The following is a 19,386-nucleotide window of genomic DNA, read 5'->3' on the forward strand; positions in this document are numbered from 1 at the left end:
TTCAGAGAGTCCCTGAAATGAAACTCAATAGCAACGAAGTTACTATTAAGCAGGTATTCTTTATTGCAGCGCTGGGCAGCACTGGGGATTCTCCACCATGAGTGCTCCACCGATCTGGTGGACTTTCAGAGATTATATACTATAAAATCCTACATATTCACAGGATTTCCAAGAAATCATTTACATAAACATGAGGTTTCCTGGAACTTATTAACATATGCAAATGTCCGATCCGCATGCGCAGTCGTCTCCCGTGGTGGTCTTCAGGTGGTCTTTGGGGGTCTTCGGATGAAGGCTCGTAGTCTTCTTCACTGTGTTCGCTGATTGACCTCTGCTTCTGCGCAAACTCAGTCCGAGGATCACGTAAATGGTGTCCTTCAAGGCTGCTGTTGTCATTCTTTTGTGACCTCCTATCTTCCATGCATTTGTTCTCCCAAGGCCCAGTTGTCTGAGATGGGATTATCCCGGAGCCCCCTTATCTTACAACCATTCTAACTACTCTCTAAATCACAAAGGCCTTCCTTTTGTTTAGTTAAGTGACTAAGATATTTAAATATCCTCCTTACCCCTAGGCTTTTCAGGAGGCATTTTGATGCAGTGGCTTTGTCTATCTTGGCTTTAACCCCTTCATTCCCCCCTTTTCTTTAAACTTTGTAAATTTCTTTACAAAGGTCTTAAGTTTTCATATTTTATCACCTTAGGCAAGGCCCAAACTCTCATAGCCAATTTCTTCAGCTTATACCACAAAAGGCAATTGACAACTTTTAGTATAATAACAAACACCAATAATATCAAGAGTGGGTGGGCTAGAACATTCAAAGTTTTCTCTGCAGAGGGTGAGTATCCCAAAAGATATCCCACCAATGATGGGCGGTATCATCTTTAATTTGACTAGACAGTCCAACAAGTTTGTCCTTAGTTATTATTGGTTCAAGATTTTGTTTAATTTTTCCAGAGATATGTTTGCACGACTTATATTTAAGCCAAAACATTGCCACTTGTTCTTCTGTATATGCGAACACATAAAGGGAGTGATTAGGTGATATTCTGCAACTACCGATGAGTTATTAGTCACTAAACACACACGTCTGGCATTAATTTCTACAAACATGTCAAACACATCAGGAGACAGGATCATCCATTTGCAACTGTTAACAGAATGTTCTAATAAGCATGGTTAGACTGTTGTCCACATAAGATACCGTCAGAGGTGGTTTCACAAAGATCTAAATCATATGCTTGTCTCGGGTAGTGGCAAAGATTTTTCAGGAATTATACTTAATACCTCACCTTGTTCCGCAGCTCGCCTTGCCTCGTGATCAGCCAATTTATTTCCCACTTCCCTGTCAGCGTTACCTCTCTGATGCCCTTTGCAGTGCATAATCGCCACTGCTGATGGAAGTTGTACAGCATCTAAAAGTCGCAAAATTATATCAGCATGTTTTGTACCTTTCCCTTGAGCAGTTAAGAGTCCTCGTTCCTTCCAAATTGCTCCACGGGCATGGACTGCACCAAAGGCATACTTTGAATCTGTTCGCAGTCCTTTGGCAAGCTCCAACGCCCTCACTAGAGCAATTATTTCAGCTCGGTTGTGCAGATGTGCCCTTAGGGAGTGACTTTGCTTCCACCAGTTGGTCTGTGGTGGTCACAGCATATCCTGCCATTCGAACTCCATTCTTTACGAAACTGCTCCCATCAGTACACCACATTCGGTAGGCTTCCTCCTGCGGCTCCTCCTTCAAGTCTGGTCTGCTTGCATATACAGTTTCAATAGTTTCTATACAATCATGCCTGTTTATTGCTTAAAAAGGAAGCAGGGTTGATAATTGTAGATGTGACGATTTCTATATCATTCTGTTCCATCAAAACTGCAAGAATCTTGATGGTGAAAGCCAGTGTCCCCCTTTTTGTTCTAAAACGGAGGTTACAGTGTGGGAAGTGTGCACAATCATCTTTTGTCCCAAAGTAAATTTTCAAGCTTCTTGGATAATCAAAACAATGGCGGCCACTGCCCGGAGGCATCCCGGCCATCCTTTGCTTACTTCATCCAATTGTTCAGAGAAGTATGCTACAGCTCGTTTATAAGGACCCAGCTTCTGGGCCAGAATTCCCAGAGCCACTCCTTGCCTTTCATACGAGAACAGCCAGAAAGGTTTCGTTACATCTGGTAGGCCCAAAGCTGGAGCCTTCATTAGCTCCAGTTTCGCTTCCTTGAATGCCCTCTTAGCTTCATCAGTCCATATTAATTGTGTCTGGCTATTTTCAACAGTTCATATAGAGGTTTAACGAAAAGTCCATAATTATAGATCCATAATTGGCACCAACCTGTCATTTCCCAAAAGGTTCGAAGCTCTTTTACCGTGGTTGGTTCTGGAGTTCTGCAGATAGCTTCCTTTCGGTCATTCCCGAGCTGTCTTTGTCCCTTAGAAATCACGAATCCCAGGTATATATTACTTCCTTCTTCAAGATTTGGGCTTTCTGTAATGAGACTCGGTAACCACTTAATCCCAGAAAATTCAACAAGCTCACAGTCCATTCCTTACACTCTTCATCCCTTTCTGTGGCTATTAATATATCATCCACATATTGCAAAAGAATCCCATTTCCTGGGGGCCTCTCCCAGGTCTCTAATTCCTTAGCTAATTGATTTCCAAAATGGTAGGGCTGTTTTTAAATCCTTGGGGTAACACTGTCCAGGTCGGTTGGGTTTTTCGTCCTGTATCGGGGTTTTCCCATTCAAAGGCAAATAAATCGCGGCTTTCTGGAGCCAAGGTAAGGCAAAAGAACGCATCCTTTAAATCTAATACAGTAAACCATTCAGAGTATATGGGTTTGCCACTATCAGATACAAATCTTCAACTATTTGATTTATTGCCTGCAAATCTTGCACCCATCGATAAGTTTTGCCATCAGGCTTTTTGACAGGCAGAATGGGAGTGTTATATTCTGAAGAGCATTCAATTAATAGTCCAAATTTTATAAACTCTTCTATAATACTTTTTACCCCTCGCCTATCTTCCAATTTCAAGGGGTATTGCTTTATCCTAACAGGTCGTGCCCCTTCTTTGAGTTTAACAACAACCAATTCAGGATTTTTAGCCTTTCCAGGTATGCCTGAGGCCCACGCTCCTGGGTATACCTGGTCTTTTATTTCTTGTATAATTTCTTCTTCTCTAATTTGGGGTTCAGTAAGAACCAAACTTAAAATTCCAATGTGATTTTTGTCTGGTATTTTAAATTCAGTTTCCTCATTTCTAAATTTTATTTCGGGATTATAGTTGTTCTAATAGGTCCCTTCCCAGTAATGGTCTAGGAGCCTCAGGCAGGTAGAGAAATTCGTGAATCCCCACACTCTTCCCAATTCTAAATTTTAATGGTGTCAAGAAAAAAGCTTTTTCAACCTGCCCAGTTGCTCCCACAACATTAACATTTTGTTTACTTATAGGTAACAAGGTTTGATTCAATACAGAGAATGTGGCTAACGCAGCCGCTATCTCCTTTCCCAGTTTCCTTCTGTCCTCCCCCTCCCCATTCCGATATACTCTCCACGCTTCCTCCAGCAACTTTTCTGAATTCCTTATATCTTATGCTGCTTCTCAGTTTCAGTCATATCATCTAGCATAAGATCCACATCTTTCCAATCTGGGTCCAAATTCTTAGTAATCCACTCAAACCTTTTTGCAATCCCACTTGGGTCCTCCCTGTACCCCTTAACTGCATCCTTCCACTTATCCACATCATCCATCTGGAAAGGCACTTTTCTTCTGCCTTTCTGGGTTTCTCTTTCACCTTCAAACACCTCTGTCCAATACTACATGCTGAACAACACTGCTTCGACTTCCCTAACTCTTTCTGATTTTCCTTTTCCAAAAAGGAAAAATTGAATTTTGGTTCCATCCTCTGTATGCAGATGAGCTCTGGTCTGTGATTGTTGTTGCTCTCATTTCTTCATCACAAGTTCTGACCCTTTTGCTCTTTCCCATCTTTCTTTCAAATTATCCTATCCTGAATTTTCCTCTTCTTGTCTCATATCCCCAGATTATCATCAGTTCTCTTTCCAAAGCAGTCCTTGTCTATGCCCCCAGGGTCCCCATTGAAGTCCCCAGTCTCCTGGCCCAGCCAGTCTTTATCTATGTCTGATATCCTAAATGCTTCCTCCATTTCCTGTGACTTACCCACCAACTCCTCTTCCCCAGGCCATTATCTCCACCTTTAACATTGTAAGTCTTGTTTGTTCTGTTTGGTTTTCTTAATATGTGCTGTGTATTGTTTAATCAGCTTCTCCTGATACCCTAGTTGTTAGGGTATCATGTACATAGATGCAGAGTGCTCACAGACACTGCGTGCACCCACACATAGAGCACACATGGTGCATGCATATGCAGAATGTACCACGCAAACCATATGCTGTTGTAAATAGTTTCTAAAGCTAAGCAGAAACAGTAATTTTCCAATTAGCAAAACTACTAACCACTTGTGCCTTGGGAAAGGAATTTGGGAGGGAGCTAAAAGATATGAAGGTGTTTGTATAAGTAACGAACTGTGGAAAACTAATGGCTCCAGCCTTGAAGAAGAGCTAACAGACTGATAAAAGGGAACATCTTGGCACCAAAGACTGGGCAGGGGCCAGAGAAGCATGAAGTTTGATAAAACTGCAGAAACTGGGTGAAATGTAAATGCGGTGAGGGGAGATCGCGACAACCGACTCAATGTAATATTCTTGACCCGCTTAGTGGATGAGGGGAAGGCTGTGGATGTTGTCTGCTTGGACTTTAGTAAGGCCTTTGACACTGTCGCCCACAGCATTCTCCTGGAGAAGCTGGCTGCACACGGCTTGGATGGGTGCACTCTCCGCTGGGTTAAAAACTGGCTGGACGGCCGAGCCCAGAGAGTGGTGGTGAATGGAGTCAAATTCAGTTGGCGGCCAGTCATGAGCGGTGTTCCCCAGGGCTCAATACTGGGGCCGGTCCTGTTCAATATCTTCATTGATGATCTGGATGAGGGGATCGAGTGCACCCTCAGTAAGTTTGCAGATGACACCAAGTTGGGTGGGAGTGTCGATCTGCTGGAGGGTAGGAAGGCCCTACAGAGGGACCTGGACAGGCTGGACTGATGGGCCGGGGCCAACTGCATGAGATTCAACAAGGCTAAGTGCCGGGTCCTGCACTTGGGTCACAACAACCCCATGCAATGCTACAGGCTTGGGGAGGAGTGGCTGGAGAGCTGCCTGGCGGAAAAGGACCTGGGGGTGTTGGTTGACAGCCGCCGGAACATGAGCCAGCAGTGTGCCCAGGTGGCCAAGAGGGCCAATGGCATCCTGGCCTGTATCAAGAGTAGTGTGGCCAGCAGGACCAGGGAGGTGATAGTGCCCCTGTACTCGGCACTGGTGAGGCCGCACCTCGAATACTGTGTTCAGTTTTGGGCCCCTCACTACAAGAAGGACATCGAGGTGCTGGAGTGTGTCCAGAGGAGGGCAACGAAGCTGGTGAAGGGTATGGAGCACAAGTCTTATGAGGAGCGTCTGAGGGAGCTGGGGTTGTTTAGTTTGGAGAAGAGGAGGCTGAGGGGTGACCTTATTGCTCTCTACAACTACTTGAAAGGAAGTTCTAGTGAGGTGGGGGTCAGTCTCTTCTCCCTAGTAATGAGAGACAGTGAAAGGGTTTATACAAGAAATAAAAGACCAGGTATACCCAGGAGCGTGGGCCTCAGGCATACCTGGAAAGGCTAAAAATCCTGAATTGGTTGTTGTTAAACTCAAAGAAGGGGCACGACCTGTTAGGATAAAGCAATACCCCTTGAAATTGGAAGATAGGCGAGGGGTAAAAAGTATTATAGAAGAGTTTATAAAATTTGGACTATTAATTGAATGCTCTTCAGAATATAACACTCCCATTCTGCCTGTCAAAAAGCCTGATGGCAAAACTTATCGATGGGTGCAAGATTTGCAGGCAATAAATCAAATAGTTGAAGATTTGTATCTGATAGTGGCAAACCCATATACTCTGAATGGTTTACTGTATTAGATTTAAAGGATGCGTTCTTTTGCCTTACCTTGGCTCCAGAAAGCCGCGATTTATTTGCCTTTGAATGGGAAAACCCCGATACAGGACGAAAAACCCAACCGACCTGGACAGTGTTACCCCAAGGATTTAAAAACAGCCCTACCATTTTTGGAAATCAATTAGCTAAGGAATTAGAGACCTGGGAGAGGCCCCCAGGAAATGGGATTCTTTTGCAATATGTGGATGATATATTAATAGCCACAGAAAGGGATGAAGAGTGTAAGGAATGGACTGTGAGCTTGTTGAATTTTCTGGGATTAAGTGGTTACCGAGTCTCATTACAGAAAGCCCAAATCTTGAAGAAGGAAGTAATATATACCTGGGATTCGTGATTTCTAAGGGACAAAGACAGCTCGGGAATGACCGAAAGGAAGCTATCTGCAGAACTCCAGAACCAACCACGGTAAAAGAGCTTCGAACCTTTTGGGAAATGACAGGTTGGTGCCAATTATGGATCTATAATTATGGACTTTTCGTTAAACCTCTATATGAACTGTTGAAAATAGCCAGACACAATTAATATGGACTGATGAAGCTAAGAGGGCATTCAAGGAAGCGAAACTGGAGCTAATGAAGGCTCCAGCTTTGGGCCTACCAGATGTAACGAAACCTTTCTGGCTGTTCTCGTATGAAAGGCAAGGAGTGGCTCTGGGAATTCTGGCCCAGAAGCTGGGTCCTTATAAACGAGCTGTAGCATACTTCTCTGAACAATTGGATGAAGTAAGCAAAGGATGGCCGGGATGCCTCCGGGCAGTGGCCGCCATTGTTTTGATTATCCAAGAAGCTTGAAAATTTACTTTGGGACAAAAGATGATTGTGCACACTTCCCACACTGTAACCTCCGTTTTAGAACAAAAAGGGGGACACTGGCTTTCACCATCAAGATTCTTGCAGTTTTGATGGAACAGAATGATATAGAAATCGTCACATCTACAATTATCAACCCTGCTTCCTTTTTAAGCAATAAACAGGCATGATTGTATAGAAACTATTGAAACTGTATATGCAAGCAGACCAGACTTGAAGGAGGAGCCGCAGGAGGAAGCCTACCGAATGTGGTGTACTGATGGGAGCAGTTTCGTAAAGAATGGAGTTCGAATGGCAGGATATGCTGTGACCACCACAGACCAACTGGTGGAAGCAAAGTCACTCCCTAAGGGCACATCTGCACAACCGAGCTGAAATAATTGCTCTAGTGAGGGCGTTGGAGCTTGCCAAAGGACTGCGAACAGATTCAAAGTATGCCTTTGGTGCAGTCCATGCCCGTGGAGCAATTTGGAAGGAACGAGGACTCTTAACTGCTCAAGGGAAAGGTACAAAACATGCTGATATAATTTTGCGACTTTTAGATGCTGTACAACTTCCATCAGCAGTGGCGATTATGCACTGCAAAGGGCATCAGAGAGGTAACGCTGACAGGGAAGTGGGAAATAAATTGGCTGATCACGAGGCAAGGCGAGCTGCGGAACAAGGTGAGGTATTAAGTATAATTCCTGAAAAATCTTTGCCACTACCCGAGACAAGCATATGATTTAGATCTTTGTGAAACCACCTCTGACGGTATCTTATGTGGACAACAGTCTAACCATGCTTATTAGAACATTCTGTTAACAGTTGCAAATGGATGATCCTGTCTCCTGATGTGTTTGACATGTTTGTAGAAATTAATGCCAGACGTGTGTGTTTAGTGACTAATAACTCATCGGTAGTTGCAGAATATCACCTAATCACTCCCTTTATGTGTTCGCATATACAGAAGAACAAGTGGCAATGTTTTGGCTTAAATATAAGTCGTGCAAACATATCTCTGGAAAAATTAAACAAAATCTTGAACCAATAATAACTAAGGACAAACTTGTTGGACTGTCTAGTCAAATTAAAGATGATACCGCCCATCATTGGTGGGATATCTTTTGGGATACTCACCCTCTGCAGAGAAAACTTTGAATGTTCTAGCCCACCCACTCTTGATATTATTGGTGTTTGTTATTATACTAAAAGTTGTCAATTGCCTTTTGTGGTATAAGCTGAAGAAATTGGCTATGAGAGTTTGGGCCTTGCCTAAGGTGATAAAATATGAAAACTTAAGACCTTTGTAAAGAAATTTACAAAGTTTAAAGAAAAGGGGGGAATGAAGGGGTTAAAGCCAAGATAGACAAAGCCACTGCATCAAAATGCCTCCTGAAAAGCCTAGGGGTAAGGAGGATATTTAAATATCTTAGTCACTTAACTAAACAAAAGGAAGGCCTTTGTGATTTAGAGAGTAGTTAGAATGGTTGTAAGATAAGGGGGCTCCGGGATAATCCCATCTCAGACAACTGGGCCTTGGGAGAACAAATGCATGGAAGATAGGAGGTCACAAAAGAATGACAACAGCAGCCTTGAAGGACACCATTTACGTGATCCTCGGACTGAGTTTGCGCAGAAGCAGAGGTCAATCAGCGAACACAGTGAAGAAGACTACGAGCCTTCATCCGAAGACCCCCAAAGACCACCTGAAGACCACCACGGGAGACGACTGCGCATGCGGATCGGACATTTGCATATGTTAATAAGTTCCAGGAAACCTCATGTTTATGTAAATGATTTCTTGGAAATCCTGTGAATATGTAGGATTTTATAGTATATAATCTCTGAAAGTCCACCAGATCGGTGGAGCACTCATGGTGGAGAATCCCCAGTGCTGCCCAGCGCTGCAATAAAGAATACCTGCTTAATAGTAACTTCGTTGCTATTGAGTTTCATTTCAGGGACTCTCTGAATACTCCGTTTCTCCCTTGGGGGGATTCGGACTGTGAGGAGAAGCATCCGTGAATTTTTGTATCAATAGAACGAGAGGAAACGGCCTCAAGCTGCGCCAAGGGAGGTTTAGGTTAGATATTAGGAAAAACTTCTTCACTGAGAGGGTGGTCAAGCATTGGAACAGGCTGCCCAGGGAAGTGGTTGAGTCCCCATCCCTGGAGGTATTTAAAGAACGGATAGATACGGTGCTGGAAGACATGGTATAGATGGACGGACTTGGCAGTGATAGGTTAACGGTTGGACTCGATGATCTTAAGGGTCTTTTCCAACCTTGACGATTCTATGATTCTATGATTCTATGAATTCAGGACCGAAAAGATTTGCCCCCCCCCCCCAAAGGAGCATGCGTGCTAATTTACATAGCAAGCGAGGCTACTTTAAATACAGTAAACCAGTAGTGTATGCAATGTTAATCACTAACCAATAAGTGTAAATTTAGGCAGGTTTATACTAATCATGTAACCTGATAAATGTGCTGTGGTTTTGTATGACGGTATGCACATTAGGTGGAGATATCCCCCATGCATCCAGCGCTGCAATAAAGAATGCCTACTTTCTAAATGCCAAATTGGTGTTAGAAAGTTTTATGGACTGGTTTGCGGTAACACTCTAGGTCTTCACATATGGATATAGTTGGCTCTCATTACCTTTTCTTCTTTGTTGTTGTTGTCTATCGAGTTCTTTAACTCTTCCTCTTGTTAGTACTACATTCTGATATACCATGAGATAATTTATTCTCCTAGAATTTGTAAGTAAGTGGGAGGTACTCCGGAATTATAAAGGTATCCATATATATTTGCTTCCGTGAATGCTGCAAGTTCTCATTTTCAGATCAAGTCTTGTTTGTAGGATAGTTAGAGGCTGAAATACGGCTTCGTAAGCTGACAGTCGATACAAGTGCTGTAATGTAAAAACAAACCAACAAAAAAAATCCCCGCTTACTGGATTTGTTGGACAAAATCGTGGTTACATGATGGAAACAATAATATAAATAAAACATAGAATCTGCAATGTAATGCTGTCTTTCTTGCCACTAGAGTGTGTGTACGCCAAGAAATTTGTGAGGGTATTTCTCATATTTTTACAGTTTTCCTTAGAAGGCCTTCTTTGCAGAAGGGCACTTACCACAATTGATTTTGTGAATGCTGGAGATAAGATGATGCACAAGTACTTTCTAAAAACTGCCATTTCCATGTAAAAATGTATTTATTTATTTTTAAAATAATCATCTGAAATGTCAAAGGTAGTTTGAAGTTTTCCTAATGAATGCCACTGTTGTCTTATATGGGAAATTATATGTTGTACACTATCATGTAATTCTTAATTTTTTAAAACTTGTCTGTAATAGAGTTAGATTATCCTAGCAACCTAGAGTGGAATTGCTTGAAGTTCAGCAGTAATTAAGGATACTTTAAAAAGTATCCAACTGTTACCAGATTTGCAAACTGTTCTACTGATGTTTGGGTTTTTTATTCATGTGAGTTTTATCCCAGATGTTTATTCTGTAAATGGTTACTATTGTCTTAAAAAGTGGTATCACTGTTTATTATCTCTTCACCTTGTCAGATGCTTTTACAAATATAAAAGAGATTTTTGAATAATTTTTTCATATCTTACTTTGACAAAGCAATTTAAGATAGAAAACTTCTATTTTGCATCATGGGATAAGAAAGAATGAGAGGTTATTCTTTAAACTGTCTAAAAGTCACTATAAGCAAAATTAAACTTCTGATTACAATCTGTACTTTTTACATTCTTTCATCTAGCTTAGAAATAAAAAAACTTGGTATCTCTTTTTATCTTCAAAGGAAAATTGAAAGCAGCTTTTAAAAACTTCTCAACCTGGCTTGCCTCTATGAAACTATTCTGTAACTTTCCTTATCTTACTAAGGAATCATTTGTAGGTGCAAGTCTGGGTGTGTTTTGTTTTGTCATATTATTTGTATCAGTTGCTTTTGCTAAAGAGTTCTCTTTTTATATTTCTGATTAGTTTAATTTAATTTTACTTCATTCTTTAGATGTTTATGTTAGGTGATCAGTAAGTATCGTGTTAGAAATACATTTGAGGAGGAAAAGCAAAAAGAAGTTTTTTATAAATATGATAATGACGTGCGGAAACAGACTCCACAACCCGTAAGGTTGTAAAGTAGGTATGTTTATTCAGCGCTGGGCAGCACGGGAGGGTCATCCCGCCAAAGTCGTGCGCGCCCACGTGGTAGCTCGTCCTGGATTTATACGACAAAGTGTTACATATACATAAGGTTTCCCAATACGCCTATACATATGCATGACCTGTCCCCGCTTCGTATTAAAATTAGCCCCAAGAGGTCGTTTCCATAAACTCCTCCCAACTGCGCTTGCGCAGTGCTTCCTGGTGGTTGTCGCGGGGGTCATGGGGATGAAGGCTGATGACTCCTCTTCGTCACCGCTAGTAACCCCTTGTTCTTGCGCAGACTCAGTTGCTCCTTGGCTCTTGTCCAAATCGCAGGGTCGGTTTCAGCTGGTTCTTGAGACAAGTTTCTGTTCTTATCAGGAACTGTCCTTTGTTGTGAGACTACCAGGCTCCTCGCTTTAATCACCTTGCACAATAGTTAGATAAGCGTAGTTACGCCCTAAAGCCCCTTTTCAATAAATTGAACTACAGACGTTATGTAACTAGATGGGCAATTGATAGTATTCATTAAAGTTATTAAGCAATTTGAATTTGAGTAACCTTAAAATGATTTGCAAAATATAGTTCTTTAAAAAAAGGATGCTTTTCATGATGATAGAGTGACTTGAACCCTTGCTGAATGAGTAGTGTAATGAAAATAAGCTTAGTTCAGAAGGATTTAAATGAAACTGTCTGTCTGTCTTCCATACGTTGCATCATGTAAATTCCCCGCTACTTTTGGGTGTGGTTGTTTGAATGGCTTGCCTGCAACACTTTCCCCTCATGCTCTTAATTTGTCTAAACCAGTTTTCTTGGCCTCAGGGAGCATACTGTGCTCTTCTATATGGAATAGCCTAGTTGGAGGCCCCATTCTAATCTTTCATCCCTCAAATGAACTTGGAACAAACCAGAGAAGAGGCTTTGTAAATCATTACTTAGCAATTCAGTTGGAACGTTCATAGCCACCTGCCTTTGTTCAAGTATCTTCACCTTCAAGGATGGGTTTCTGAATAAGGTTTTGATGGCTTTTATTAAGCAGCTCTGTTGAGGGGAAAAAGAGAGAAACTGTCTTCAAGTTTTAATTATTATGTGCAGATTGCACATAAATACTCCTCATCAGGACCACTGTCCTAGTTTCAGCTGGGATAGAGTTAATTTTCTTCTTAGTAGCTGGTATAGTGCTGTGTTTTGGGTTTAGGATGAGAATAATGTCGATGATACACTGATGCTTTGGTTCTTGCTAAGTAGTGCTAAGCTGTTGCTAAATAGTTGCTAAGTAGTGCTTACACTGGTCAAGGACTTTTCAGCTTCCCATGCTCTGCTGGGTGCAAGAAGCTGGGAGGGAGCGCAGCCAGGACAGCTGACCCAAACTGGCCAAAGGGTTATTCCATACCATGATGTTATGCTCAGTATTAAGCTGGGGGAAGAAGAAGGAAGAGGGGGGACGTTCAGCGCAATGGTGTTTGTCTTCCCAAGTAACTATTACGCGTGATGGAGCCCTGCTTTCCTGGGGATGGCCGAACACCTTGCCCAGCGCTGCAATAAAGAATACCTGCTTAATAGTAACTTCGTTGCTATTGAGTTTCATTTCAGGGACTCTCTGAATACTCCGTTTCTCCCTTGGGGGGATTCGGACTGTGAGGAGAAGCATCTGTGAATTTTTGTATCAGCATAAAGATTTCAAACATGGCGTTTGAAATGCAGGTCTTAGTAAGACCCACATGAAAGAATTTATCTCTTTTTTTAAGCTGCTTTTTTCTTTTAAAGAAAGCAATATTCATACAAAACATTTTAAGAAAACAACAATGTTGCAAGATCAAAGAATCAAGTTCAGAAAAAGACAGCATGAAGGTAGTCAAAGCAATTCAAATTTGTTGGCTTTCACTGTACACGATTTAGTCTTTAATTACATAACCCATACAGTAATTTTATATGATCTGTGTCATTCATTTTATAAGAAAGACTTTTCTGTAAACGAGAAGTTCTGTAGTGAAGAAGGATGAAATTGGAAGTATGTTTTCATAATTAAATGACTTAAATGCTACCCTAGAAAACTAAAAAAACCTGATAAGCAGAGACATAACTGATTCATGTTAAAGATTAACTAAAAACAGTTGAGGCATACAGGCTTATAATAAACTTTTCAGAGGTACTCAGTAATTGCAAGCTTTTCTGGGCCCAAATTTGAGACACTGGCATCTAATTTACAGAAGTGTTTTGCAAATCTGCAATGAACAAAAAAAAGATTGTACACAAAAGCTCAGGACCTATAATCCTCACAATAGCATTCAAAATTAATGGATGTGTTTAATCTTTATATTCCTCAGCTCCTCATCTACTAAACAATCACTCTACTTTGCTGGAGTATTGCAAGAATAATTTAGAGAATTCTCACTATGTATGTGGTGTACGACATAGAAAAGCCTATGAGGAAGTCAGTAATTCTGCGTTCAAAACTGGATTAGATTAGTGTATAACAAGGCTTGGGGCTATCCATTGAACAATGAGGACAACAGTAAATACTGAATAACTGCCCACTCAGTGAACACCATCTGAACTGTGCACTGAATGAAGCAGGAATCCTGTTCGGGGAAAAATAGCAAGAAATCATGTAATTAAAGACTGAATCACAGTACAAATGAAAAAGGAAACGAATTAAACCTCTACAAGCAACTTTAATTCTGTTGTGCCTAAGAATGCTTAGTGTGCAACCTTGGTGTTGTAGTTTTCTTTTAATAACCTTTCATACACAGTAATATTTTGGATACTATTATCTATCGTTAACATTTGAGAAGAGAAATAGTCTCTTCATCTTTCTAGTTCAGGACACTTGTATTTCTTGTGACTGCTTGCCATGATGATTTTTTCATTAATTAGCATAAATAAGGAATAAATTATATCCAGAAGAGCTGAGAACTCTGATCCCCCTCATCCCATTGCAGGCCATTTAACACGAATATACATATATTATAAAAACATAAAGTAAACTCAAGACTGCTATGATACTTATTAACAAGGTATTTAATATAACTTTTACATAAACCATAATGACATCCCTTTAAACTGATCAGACTTAGAAGAACAGGAATTACTTTGCTTCATTTTACTCATATAGGGAACATTTCAGAGTGATTTTATAATTGTAAAATTTTGTAGCAATTTTTTATTAAGGTTACATCATCAAAACATTGTGCACTTTTACTTGCATGACTAATATCAAAACAGCAGTTAACATTATGCTTACCAGAATTTAATACAATAAACTAGAACACACCAAAATGTTTATTATTTGCCATTTACTCCAAAAAGTCTTTCCAAGATTAGAACCTGCAGCTGTGCTTTCAAGAGATGTTGTCTTGTAATTTTCTCTTTTAGCTGCATAATTTTTTCATTTCATTGGTTAACTTGTTGATCTTTTTAAAGTTCATTTTCATAAAATTTAGAACCCTGGAAGAAAATTGCAAAAACACTAAGGTTTTTATTTGCCTTTTCCTATAAATAACCACATTTGATCTTTAAATACAGAAAATGTAAAACACAGTAACAGTTTCTAATGCATACTTTGGATTTTCATATAACTGATAATCAAGAGAGACCAGTGGTGCTTTACATCTCTCTCTTCCCTCAACTGACACAAATATAATATTCCTCCTTCTCAGATCCCCTATACTCAGATGAGTATAGAGAACTATTTAGAGAACTTGCTATGTTTACAGAAAACAACTCATTCTAACATTTCACAATAAAAATTCCAAAATAGTAGATAAAAGTCAAACTATTCTTTGTACTACCTCCAAGATAAGGAGTATAAAACTCAAAAAAAAAAGAAAAAAAGCCTTAAGCATTTTGCCAGACTTCCATGTAGTTTAATCTACATGGAAAAAAACAATGACATTATGAAAGTCAAATTCACTTGTAATGTTGAGTATTTCATTGAACATTTAATGTTGAAGGATATTGCAGAATTAGAAGCTATTTGTAAGAGGATCATGAAAAGCAAATAGGCATAAAAAAGCCCTCTTGCTCTCAAGTATGTAATTGCTCCTTCAAAAAAGGAATGAATAAAAGTAGATGTAATGAAAACATACAAAGATGACAATGATGTAGAGAACACGTACTGTGACTTCCCTTCCTGACTCATAACAAAGAAAAGAAGGCATACAATGAAATGGAAAAGAACAAAATTCAAAACCAGGTAATAAAATATTTTTCTTGCAACATCCGCTTAGCTTACAAGAGAAATGACATTTGTAGAAAGAGGTAATGTCTTTTATTGAACCAGCTGATAGAAATTGGCAAAAGTAGACAAATTTTTAGTTCAAGCCTCTGACTACCAAACTGGCACTGATGCCAAGAATTCAGCCATAGTCAAATAAGAATCAGGTATTTATATAAAAAGCAAAAATATCCAGTTTTAGAATAATGATAAAAAGGATTAATGTAAATACTATAACATCATGTCTCATTGCTTAGAAGAAATATCTAATTAGAAGAAATTAGGGTATGTTTTCTTTCAATATCAGACATGCATTTCATCTTTTCTCCCCTCTGCAACCAAACATGATTTGTTGAGACTTGTTGAAAGAAATAAGTACCAAAATGTTGGTGCAGGAAGCAACCCAATATTTAAGATTGTTATTAAGCTAGGTTGGTTTTTTGTTTTGTTAGGGTTTTTTTTGTTTGAAGTTTGGTGGGTTGGTTTTTTTTTTTGTTTGGTTGGGGTTTGGTTTTTTTTTTTTGTTTTACACATCTCGTGCAATATTTCACAGTTGAAATGCTATAAGATCTTGTAATACAATTGTGGGTAGTGTTTGTAGGTGTAACTTTGAAAGGACAAAAAAAAAAAGAAGAAAAGTTTAAGAAAAAGAACCAAAGCTTCTTTTCAGATTTCTCAAGCTATACCTAGTATGTTTCAATGCTTTGTAGATTTGTGGGGTCCTCTGTGGATCTTTGGTACAAAGTTGCACACTACCAGCCACCTCTCCTGAATACCATTTGAGAAGACAGACAAGACAACAAGCAGTCAGCACAAAGGAATTCTACTGAAAGTATTAGAAAAATGTGATCACATCAACGTCATCAGTTATGGGAAGGTGACCAATAGAGGTAGCTCTGCTTGGCTGATTAAAGATGGGGCAGGAAAATGAATGCAAAGGGGGAAAACGGAAACCTTCACAATTACCTCTGAACAATGCAGTGCTATTTATGTACTGCTTCAGGCAAAAAGGGTGCATCTAAGAACCTATTCAGTTGGTTCCTCCACGTTCCTGTGGATGAATCCAACGGTACCCTATGGTACCTTAACCTATAGTCCCTCCCTTTCCTCCCCACACATATATTTCTTCTTAAAAGCTGCTCTCCATTTACACATGTGAGGGATAAAATTTGGGGAAGGGAGGAGGGGAGCCTTATGATACCAGGCAACAGATAGAGCACCAGGAAAAAAAAAAAATAATCAAACCAACCTTGGTAGCTTCCATGATGATTTTATTGACTTTCTCTTTATCCAAACCTTGCATTCCAGCTTTGTTATCATTGAGGCCCATTCTAAGTAGAACTCCATCATTACAAGAGCTGTTATCAACTTTTTTCATGTTGTCCATAGTACTTCTTGAAAACAAGTACCTCTTGTAGGACTTAATACCTGAAAAAAAGAATTTAAATCATATATTTGTTTCTAAGTTCCATCTGAACAATACAAAAATAATTTGTGGAATTCATTTGCTGTATTTATTAAATAACTATTTTATACTTATTCAGAAAACAACATACTTATCACAAATGTGAAGATTTGTATTCCTGTAAAGTGGTTGACCGTCCACACTCACAAAATAAAGTCACCTGTAACTTTATCAGTGTTTGGAGACAGTAAAATTTTACTTTTTTATTAACTTAAAAACATACTCTTTTTAAAAGCTCCCTTACAGAAATAATTGAACACCACCAGCTTCAGGTAAAGGCTAGTACCTTACACATGCACATTAGATTTATGCCTGTATGTTATCCTGTCAGATGAAACAATACTGCCTTAAACACAAAATACTGCTCACTAGACTATCACATTAAAAGAAATTGAATGATTTTTAAATTGCAGAAGACTGTTGTTAGTTTAGTCCTCATTCCTGCTTGAGACAAGCCATAGAATCTTTGACAGTAACTTCTAGCTCAAATTCAAAACTTCTGTTTGAGTTAAAGCTCATCTTTTTTTAAAAGATGGCTTCAATTAAAAGCTTTGAATAAACACCTATTTTTTATTCAGGGTAAAATTTATGTTTTTTTTTTTTCTCCCCATTAATTTGTAGAGCCATGGCATCCAACTAATAGTACTTACCAAGCTTTTACTACTCAATTACTGCCGTCAGTAATTTCTTATACATGCAGGTACTTCTGATATGTGAATTTCTGACATCTTCCCTTATTGCTTATGAAAGTAAATAGCTGAATCCTTCAATAGACTCTAATTATATGGTAAATTGTCTAGATATTAAATTGATCTTAAAAAACTAAACAAAGCAAATTTTACCCTCTGTAGCATGATCCTGTGGTCTTACTTTTGCCAGATTAAAACAAGCAAAATCCAAGTGTAATACTGGTATAAATTACTTAACATGTATTTATTATTGGAAAAGCATACAGAGGTACTTTCTTCTTACCCCAAGCTGCTGATTCATAAACAACTTCAGCTTTACTCTCATGCAGGAAGCACATTCACTCTTAAACTTCCCCTTTGAGCTGTTCCCTGTGACAGGAGCCCTTCCTGTTTGGAGGAGCCACACCCTTTCAGGCACATACAGCAGCTCTATTAAACACAACCACAAACTACACATATCTAAGAGTGTTAAAATTTTTCTTTAAATGCCACTTTCCCACTCCAGGACTTAAGTGGGACTCAATAGCAACCAAACTGAAGAAGGTAATTATCTATTTTTCCATTTAGAGCTGAATTTTTGCTATTAAAGAACCACATGGGTGACACTTTAAAATGAATGGTGGCAATGTTCTTATTTTCCTGAAGATCTCCTGAAATATACTTGCCAACTGAAGTCAGATATTAAAGAAAGCCATCCTTAAAAAAAAAAAAGTTCTGACAAAAAATCCCAATTTTAGTAATCTGAATTAATCATTAAATATTATTATTTAATCATTATTATAATAAATTATTATAAATATACTATAATTATTAGAAATTATAAACACAATTATATTAGTATATAATTATATTATAAATTGCTCAATATCTTCATTGATGATCTGGATGAGGGGACTGAGTGCACCCTCAGTAAGTTTGCAGATGACACCAAGTTGGGTGGGAGTGTCGATCTGCTGGAGGGTAGGAAGGCCCTACAGAGGGACCTGGACAGGCTGGACCGATGGGCCGGGGCCAACTGCATGAGATTCAACAAGGCTAAGTGCCGGGTCCTGCACTTGGGTCACAACAACCCCATGCAACGCTACAGGCTGGGGGAGGAGTGGCTGGAGAGCTGCCTGGCAGAAAAGGACCTGGGGGTGTTGGTTGACAGCCGCCGGAACATGAGCCAGCAGTGTGCTCAGGTGGCCAAGAGGGCCAATGGCATCCTGGCCTGTATCAAGAGTAGTGTGGCCAGCAGGACCAGGGAGGTGATAGTGCCCCTGTACTCGGCACTGGTGAGGCCACACCTCGAATACTGTGTTCAGTTTTGGGCCCCTCACTACAAGAAGGACATCAAGGTACTAGAGTGCGCCCAAAGAAGGGCAACAAAGCTGGTGAAGGGTCTGGAGCACAAGTCTTATGAGGAGCGGCTGAGGGAGCTGGGGTTGTTTAGTTTGGAGAAGAGGAGGCTGAGGGGTGACCTTATTGCTCTCTACAACTACTTGAAAGGAAGTTCTAGTGAGGTGGGGGTCAGTCTCTTCTCCCTTGTAACAAGTGATAGGACGAGAGGAAATGGCCTCAAGCTGTGCCAGGGGAAGTTTAGGTTAGATATTAGGAAAAACTTCTTCACCGAAAGGGTAGTCAGGCACTGGAACAGGCTGCCCAGGGAAGTGGTTGAGTCCCCATCCCTGGAGGTATTTAAAAGAAGGGTAGATGTGATGCTTGAGGACATGGTTTCGTGGTGGACTTGGCAGTGATAGGTTAACGGTTGGACTCGATGATCTTAAGGGTCTTTTCCAACCGTAATGATTCTATGATTATAATATTATTATAAATTATTGTTATTGATTATTAAATATGATTATTTATTATGTCTTCTGAAGATGAAAGATCAGGTAAGTAATGCTGTATTTATCTCCAGCTTGTTGCGTTTCAAAGAAAAGATACTTGGCAACGTAGAGACCAGAACTCTTCTCTTGACCCTTTAGTAGCACTAGAGCTACTATAATGGCAACTGGGAA

General features: G+C 39.8%; 1 pseudogene across 1 annotated transcript in view; it reads right to left on the reverse strand.

Annotated features, from left to right (window-relative positions):
• Nucleotides 1-19,386, reverse strand: part of LOC309601770 (DNA polymerase kappa-like) — a 66,074-nt pseudogene that overhangs the window by 38,870 nt on the left and 7,818 nt on the right. Inside the window, exons 3-4 of the transcript in view lie at nucleotides 16,482-16,660; nucleotides 14,344-14,463 (exon numbers count right to left, since the gene is read on the reverse strand). The product of the transcript in view is annotated as a DNA polymerase kappa-like (transcript). The remainder of the gene's footprint in view (nucleotides 1-14,343; nucleotides 14,464-16,481; nucleotides 16,661-19,386) is intronic.

This window comes from Platalea leucorodia, assembly GCF_965183815.1.
Source record: "Platalea leucorodia genome assembly, chromosome: W".
Taxonomy (NCBI): domain Eukaryota; kingdom Metazoa; phylum Chordata; class Aves; order Pelecaniformes; family Threskiornithidae; genus Platalea; species Platalea leucorodia.